General features: G+C 43.5%; 1 pseudogene; it reads left to right on the forward strand.

Annotated features, from left to right (window-relative positions):
* Positions 1-1,162: 1,162 nt before the first annotated feature.
* On the forward strand, positions 1,163-1,950 carry LOC100760483 (annotated as a pseudogene).
* The last annotated feature ends 5,821 nt before the right edge of the window (positions 1,951-7,771 follow it).

Genomic DNA, 7,771 nt, shown 5'->3' on the forward strand with positions numbered 1-7,771 from the left:
TGCTGTCATCATTCTGCGGTGTGAGAAAAGAAGGGGATTATAATGATGGCCAGTGATTCCCAGTTTCTCAACAAATGTGCTGCATCACTTCCCAGACCTCTGTGAGTTTTAATTAACCTGGATCCAGCCAAGGACTGAATGTCTAGCAGTTTACAGACACTACATCTTGGGACATAGAACTCATTTTTGCCACAAGAAACTCATTTCTGCTGTTGCCTCAGAGACTTCCCCTTTGGGGGAAAAGGACTCATTAGAACAATTGAACACTATTATGGAGGTGATGTGTGGCTCAAGCCCCTCTTCAGCATATAAGGAGTTGGACAAAAACTTTGCTACTGGTATTCAGTACTCAAGGACTGTGTTATCTCAAACTTGTCTTTGGAAATTAGAAGCAGCAGTGCATTGGACTTTGAGAGAGGAAGAAAGAAAAGGTTCAGAATTGTAGAGTTACTTATACTTCACCCACCACAACATTTTATTGTCCTTTGATTGACTTGAAATTACAAAAATTATAATCTAGCCAATTATGTGTCTATTGTTAATAATCATACTTGAATTGGTAATGTTTCCACCTGTGCTATGCTTAGCATTATCAAGCTTGCTGGTGAACTCTCAATGAAAAGTTGGCTCAGAGGTGCATGGCATCAAGCTATGCACTCCCCCCTACCCTTTTTTATTATAGAGGCTGGGAGTCAAAGATGGGTAAAATCTTTTTGCCTCCAGGGGACCTAAGACAGGTCATACATGATGGAATGTGTGTTCCAATGACGGGTAAGGATGGAAGGTGAAAGTAGACGGCCTAAGATAGACAAAGTCATCTGTCCTGTGGCAGAAGCACAGGTATTAATTAATTAATTAATAATTAATTAATTACATTTAGAAGGGAGAATTGTCCAGGTCCCTAAAAGTGGCTTCGCTTTATCTTTACTTAAGGTCAGAGAGTTCAAAACTATCCTTACTCTTCCAAGGTTAAAGCCATAAGACCTACAGGTCTAAGGTATAGCTACTGTAAGATGTTTGGTCTAAGGTGTGGATGTCTTATCTAAATAACAAAGAGATTTGGTCTAAGGTATAGCTACTCTTAATCCTCAGGTCCATTAACAAGAGATTTGATCTACTGGATATTTAGAAAATTAAGGAAGTGCTTTTCCAGACCGCTGCGGAAGATGGCGGAGGGACAGGTTCTAGTGTTGGATGGCCAAGGCCATCTTCTGGGCCGCCTGGCAGCCATTGTGGCGAAGCAGGTACTACTGGGCCGCAAGATAGTTTTTGTGCGCTGTGAAGGCATCAACATTTCTGGAAATTTCTTTTTTTTTTTTTTTTTTTTTGGTTTTTTGAGACAGGGTTTCTCTGTGGCTTTGGAGGCTGTCCTGGAACTAGCTCTTGTAGTCCAGGCTGGTCTTGAACTCACAGAGATCCGCCTGGCTCTGCCTCCCGAGTGCTGGGATTAAAGGCGTGCGCCACCAACGCCCGGCCATTTCTGGAAATTTCTACAGAAACAAGTTAAAGTACCTAGCTTTTCTCTAAAAGTGGATGAACACCAACCCCTCTTCAGGCCCCTACCACTTCCGAGCCCCGAGCTGCATTTTTTGGCGCACTGTGCGAGGCATGCTGCCCCACAAGACTAAGCGAGGCCAGGGTGCCCTAGAACGCCTCAAGGTGTTGGATGGGATCCCTTTGCCCTATGACAAGAAAAAACGGATGGTGGTCCCTGCCGCCCTCAAGGTTGTGCGGCTGAAGCCTACCAGAAAGTTTGCCTACCTGGGGAGTCTGGCTCATGAGGTCGCGTGGAAATACCAGGCAGTAACAGCCACGCTGGAGGAGAAACGGAAGGAAAAGGCCAAGATCCACTATTGGAAGAAGCAGCAGCTCTTGAGGCTATGGAAACAGGCAGAAAAGAATGTGGAGAAGAAAATAAGCAAGTTCAAGGTCAACGGACTCCTGGCATGAGCCCAATAAAGACTGTTTGTGCTGAAAAAAAGAAAGAAAAGGAAATAAGTGTATTTGTTCCTTGTATCGTGATAAAGAAGTCTCTTGCCATTTTCTCCTTTTTGGTTTGGGTATATTAGAAAGAATGTTGAAGAATAAACTTGGGTTGTCCAGTATTCACTGTATTCAGTCGGCTAGATCCACCTGAAGCACCCCAGAGATGGGATCCTACACATCCCAATTACTCTAGAGCCACTTTATAATCCCATTTGGTGTCTTAGCAACCTTGAAATTAACTTGGCAGCCACCAAAATGGTATACATGGCTGATGCTAAGACAAGTAATGGCCACTCTTCCTTGAGAAGGCCACACTATACCTGGGTATCTTACTTTAGCCTGAGACTCTTCCTCCAGATGTCTTGCTCAAATCTATGTTTAAATGTGTTTTAATAAATAGTTCCTCTTTTTAAATTTATATGTATTGTGATGGTTTGAATAGGAATGGCCCCCATTGGCCATTTGAATGTTAGGTCACTAGGGAGTGGAACTGTTTGAAAGGATTAGAAAGATTAGGATGTGTGGCTTTGTTGGAGGAAGTGTGTCACTGGGGGTGCCTTTGAGGTTTCAAACGCCCAGGCCAGGCCCAGTCTCTCTCTTGCTCTCTGTCTGTTGCCTGCCGATCAGATGTAAAGCTCTCAAGTATTGTGCCAGAGCCATATCTTTCTGCTTCCTGTCATGATAATCATGACTAACCCTCTGAACTGTAAGCAAGCTCCCAGTTAAATTCTTCCTTATGTAAGAGTTGCCTTGGTCAAGGTGTCTCTTCACAGAAATAGAACAGTGACTTAAGACGTGTGTGTGTGTGTGTGTGTGTGTGTGTGTGTGTGTATACATTTGTGCCAGTGTGCACGTGGAAGACAGGACGTCTTGCAGGAAGCTGCTTTCTGCTTCTACCATGTGAGTCTCAGGATCAAGTCATCAGACTTGGAGCAAGTGCCTTTCCTCCTGAGCCTTTTTTCCAGCCCTGTGAATCTTAATTGAGAAATTGACATTTATGGTTTCTGGATTTTTCTTCCTGAGCATCTTTCTGCTGTGAAATAATCCCTTTGTACACTAAAGATTTGTCACTCAAATTGGTTTAATAAAATGCTATTTGGTCAGTAGCAGGGCAAAAACTATAGAGTATTCAAGTAGGAAGGGCAGTGTGGTGACATATTATTTATGATTTATTAAAGGTTGCCTGAAGAACACGGAAGCAAAGCAGCCAAGCCAGAAGATCTTACCTCTACCAAGCTGAAATGGCAGTCCTGTACCCATGAATCCTCAGAGGCATAAGCTCTCAGTTCCTGTCTCCTCCTCCTTATATTCCTTTCTCAGCCCAGCCATATCCTCCTGTTACCACCTCCCTAGTGCTGGGATGAAAGATGTGAGCTGTTTCTCTTTACTCTTGTGTAGGCAAGAGTGTCCTTGAACTCAGAGAGATCCTTCTGCTGCCTCCTGAGTCCTGGGATTAACAGTGTGTGCCACCACTGCCTGCCCCTATGGCTTGTGGCTGGCTTTGCTTTCTGAATCCTCAGGCAAGCTCTATTAAATAATAAATAATATATCGCCACAGCAGAGTTTGAGGAGATTCCAGCCAGCCTCAGAGGAAGCAAGAGGTATAGAAAACTAGGTAACAAGCCATGAAGAACATGGCAAAGCATAGATAAGAAATGAGTTCATTTAAATGTAAGAATCAGCTAAGCATTTTTAAATTATATTAAGTCCCTGAGTCAGTTGTTTGGGAAGTGTTTGCTGGTTATTTGGGAGCAGGCAGTGGGAACTGGAAAACTGCCTTCACAAGGTTTCCCTGTAGCTTTGGAGCATGGTCTGGCACTCGCTCTGTAGATCAGAACTGGGCTCAAACTCAAAGAGATCCACCTAACTGCCTCTGCATCCTGAGCACTGGGATTAAAGGCATGCGCCACCGATGCCCGGCTGCCTTCACCTATTTTCAATAGACACCTCAACTCTTGTTTCATGCTGGCCTGTTCTATCATTCTTTTTTGTGTTGAAGCCACAAATCTTGCATAAGTCATGGTACCAAAATATTTGAGGTCACTAAGAGGAACAGTGTGGAGCTGTGCCTCTGTTCCAGTCACTGAAGCCATCCACACATGTGCTGTCCCTGTCCCAACCACCACTCTAGCCACAGGCCTCCTTATTGTCCAGACTTCAAAGTCAGGGTAGGTTCTCTCCTGGGGCCCTCTTCCAGGATCTTCAAGAGGTTGGGGCTGAGCTCAGTGCCTCAGTAATTAATTGCCTAGCTTCAGGAGACCTTGGGGTTCAGTTCCAGAACCAAAAACTGATGTGGTCCTTCCACCTATGACAACAGAAATTATCAGGTGGGATTTATATTTCTGTTGTCCCTGGCTGACTTGAACTCATTCTGTAAACCAGGCTGTCCTCAAACTCAGAGATCCTAGAATTAAAAGCATGTGCCACCACCAACTGGCTCAGAACATGCAACTTTAACTGTATGCTCTTAGGAACAGAGACAAACTGAATTGTGGCACATGCCTGTGATCTGGACACCTGGGAGGTGGTGGAAGCAGGACCAGGAGTTCAAAGTCAACCATGGTTTTTTAGACAGTTGGTGTTGAGCCTGGGATACATGACACCAGGTCTCAAATCAAAACACACACACACACACACACACACCAGGCAAACAGAAATAATCATCAGGTCTGTGATCCCAGCTACTCAGGAGGCTGAGGTCAAAGGATCACAAGTTTACAGTACGCTGGGAAACTACGTGAGTTCCATGGCTACCTGGGCAATTTCTGAGAACCTGTTTCAAAACAAAAAACACAAAGCCCTAAAGATATAGCTAACTGGAATAGTATTATAGTGTTTGCTTAGCATTCATGAGTCCCTGAACTAAAATAATCTGCCTGGTATTGTAGTACATGCCTATAATCACAGCACTCAGCAGCCTGATGCAAAAGGATCAGAAGTTCAGAGATACCTTTTAAGGCCAGCCTAGGCTGCAAGAGGGCCTACCTAAAAAAAAAAAATAATATCAACCAGTCACCATGGAGACTGGTATGTGATGTGAGAAAACCTTCCCTAGATTTTTGGCCTCTAGCAATTTGGGGTCAGCATTTTCTGCACACTGTGGCCCCAATCATAACTAGTTCTATCTATTGTAAATAAAACAATTCCCTTAGGGGATGTAGGTGGCCCTATTACAAGGGTTTCTTTTTAGTGATCTATTTTTATTTTTCATGTTTGGATGTTTTGCCTGCCGCATGTCTGTGTATTACATATGTGCATGGTCATTGGAGGGCAAAAAAGCACTGGGATTCTTCGGAACCAGAGATACAGTTATGAGCCACCATATGGGTGCTAAGAATCAAACCTGGTTTCTATTCGCACTGTGAATTAGGGAACCATTTCTCCAGCCCCAGTTAAAAGAATTGTGTATTTGTGTGTTTCAGGAGGGAGAAGGATGTGCATGTGAGTGCAGGTACCCAAGGAGACTAGAAGAGAATGTTAGACCCCCTGGAGCTGGAGCTGGAGTTACTGGCAGTAGTAAGCTATCAGATCTGGGTATTGAGAATTGAACCCTATGTTGCCAGCTAGATCAGCACATGCTGTTAACTGCTGAGCCATCTCTCTAGCCTCTCATAAGGTTTTCTTTGCTTCCTTTTTTACATTTACATATTGGGGGAAGAGCATGTGGGTATGCCATGGTGTGTGTATAAATCAAAAAAACTGAACTCAGGTTGTCAAGCTAAGCAAATGTCCATAACCCACTGAGTCATTTTGCTAGCTCACAAGGATTAAAACATTACTTTATATTATTGGGGTTTTTTGTTTTTGCCTGCATGTATGCCTGCGCACCACTTACATGCCTGGTGTCCTGGGAGGCTTCTGGATGATCTTCCAGAGAATCCAAGTTCAATCCCAGCACCCACATGTCAGCTGACACCCTCTTCTGTCTTCCATGGGCACCAGGCACGTGGTACACATATATACATGCAGGCAAAGCACACGTAAAATAAAACTTTTTTACATCTTTCCAAATTCACGCAGTTCAGGTGCCGAGTACAAGCTGGTTATCCTGTGTTTTTGTTTTGGGCCATTACTCCGGGCTTCATCTACATGGTTCTTTCCTTCCTGGAAGGATATGTTCTACTGCTGTCTGTCCTCTTCCTCGACTATTCCCATAGGTTCTGAGGATCTGGATTACAGGAGGGACTCTGATTTGATCAATTATAACAATTAATGCCATAGGTAACAAACAATCCATAATTGAAGACCAGTCAATTTTTTACAAATAAACTTAAATTGCCCACTACACTAACTTTCATAATTATGGTAACTAACAAAGAATGCTTCAAGCAGGAATATTTATTTTTGCTATGTTTTCCCTACAGTTAAGGTCATGTGTCCCAGCAAGTTAAGGTTTTACTCAATGTAGCCCAGGCTCTCCTAGACCTCACGTTGATGCACCTGGTCTGGGATTAATGATGGGATTAAAGATTTGGGATAGTAAAACCGGTCAGTAGACCAAGCTCCACCACTCAGAGAACATGTATTTCACTGTTCATGTTAGCACACATTAGCAGATGAAAACACAGGAGATTATAGAGAAATAGATTTTAATCAAACAGAAAGGTAAACTCTAGGCATCTATTATCTTTCTGCCTAAAACTTAAAAGGACAGTGGAGACAAACTGTTGAAACAAGGCAGTTTCCCCACACTTGTGACACAGCTCCAGTTACCAAAAAAAAAAAAACAAAACTTTAATGAAACATGAGAATAGAAGTCTGAGAGCTTTAAAAAGTGTATAAAACCCCCCCAAATGTGTCAAGGTTATCCTTCTTCTACAAAATAGCACCAGTAATTAGAGTAAAAGGTGTTAAAAACCACTGCGACAGCATTTCTGAAATGCAGCTTTTCTCATCTCCAGTGATGCCTTAAAAAAGAATGCCCCTTAAAATAGATAATATATCATAGGGTAAAAAGGCTTTAAAAATCTCCAGAAGATCCAAATTTCTCATTGTGGTTTCCCCATCATCTCTTAGATAAGGGAAAGTAATGTGCTTCTGGCCCTAGCTTCTCATAAAGTACTAGAGGACCATACTTATCTGGGGACCTGAGCTGGTGGGGAAGGGGGTCCATCATTTGGAGAGAGGGCATGGCAAATAGTTTAGCTAAACTCCCTCCTTCATGTCCCTTACACATGGAAGAGGGCCCCCGCCCCTTTCCTGAGCTCAAAACATTCTATCCAGTCTTCTCTTCTTGAGGATTAGCTACGTGGGCCCCTGCACAGGGAAATCTTGGGGGAAATTGCCCTGAATGTGACGATGACATCATCCCTGCTGACACCATCACCATGGGAAATGCTATTAGACCAACAGGACTCCAGCCCATGACCAAACAAGGGAAGGTGCCCGGAAGACCTTTTCATCTTCGACTATCCCTAGGGAAAACATTTTTGAAAAAATTCTGGCCCCTTGACCTTGTTCATCTGAGCCCACATTGCCATTGGCATCCTCTAGCAAATGTGGAAATAGGTTATTTAAAAAGAAAATCAAGTGATTTTGCAGCATTACCCTGAGTACTGGGAGAGCCGTCGTTTTGGTATCTTAGCCATCACTTCTGACTGATTAACCCAAGAGGGGAAAAAAGCCATCTTACTATCTACTTCAAGTTTTAAAGTTTCAGGATAAGAAAACATGAGCACCATATTGGGCTACTCTAAGCAGCCAGTTCTAAGTTGTGCACATGGTGGGAGCACCTTGGCTCCCCTGTAAGGGCCAGGAGGCTCTGCTCCCACTGAGCAGGAGAAAG

This window comes from Cricetulus griseus, chromosome 6 (genome assembly GCF_003668045.3).
Source record: "Cricetulus griseus strain 17A/GY chromosome 6, alternate assembly CriGri-PICRH-1.0, whole genome shotgun sequence".
Taxonomy (NCBI): Eukaryota; Metazoa; Chordata; class Mammalia; order Rodentia; family Cricetidae; genus Cricetulus; species Cricetulus griseus.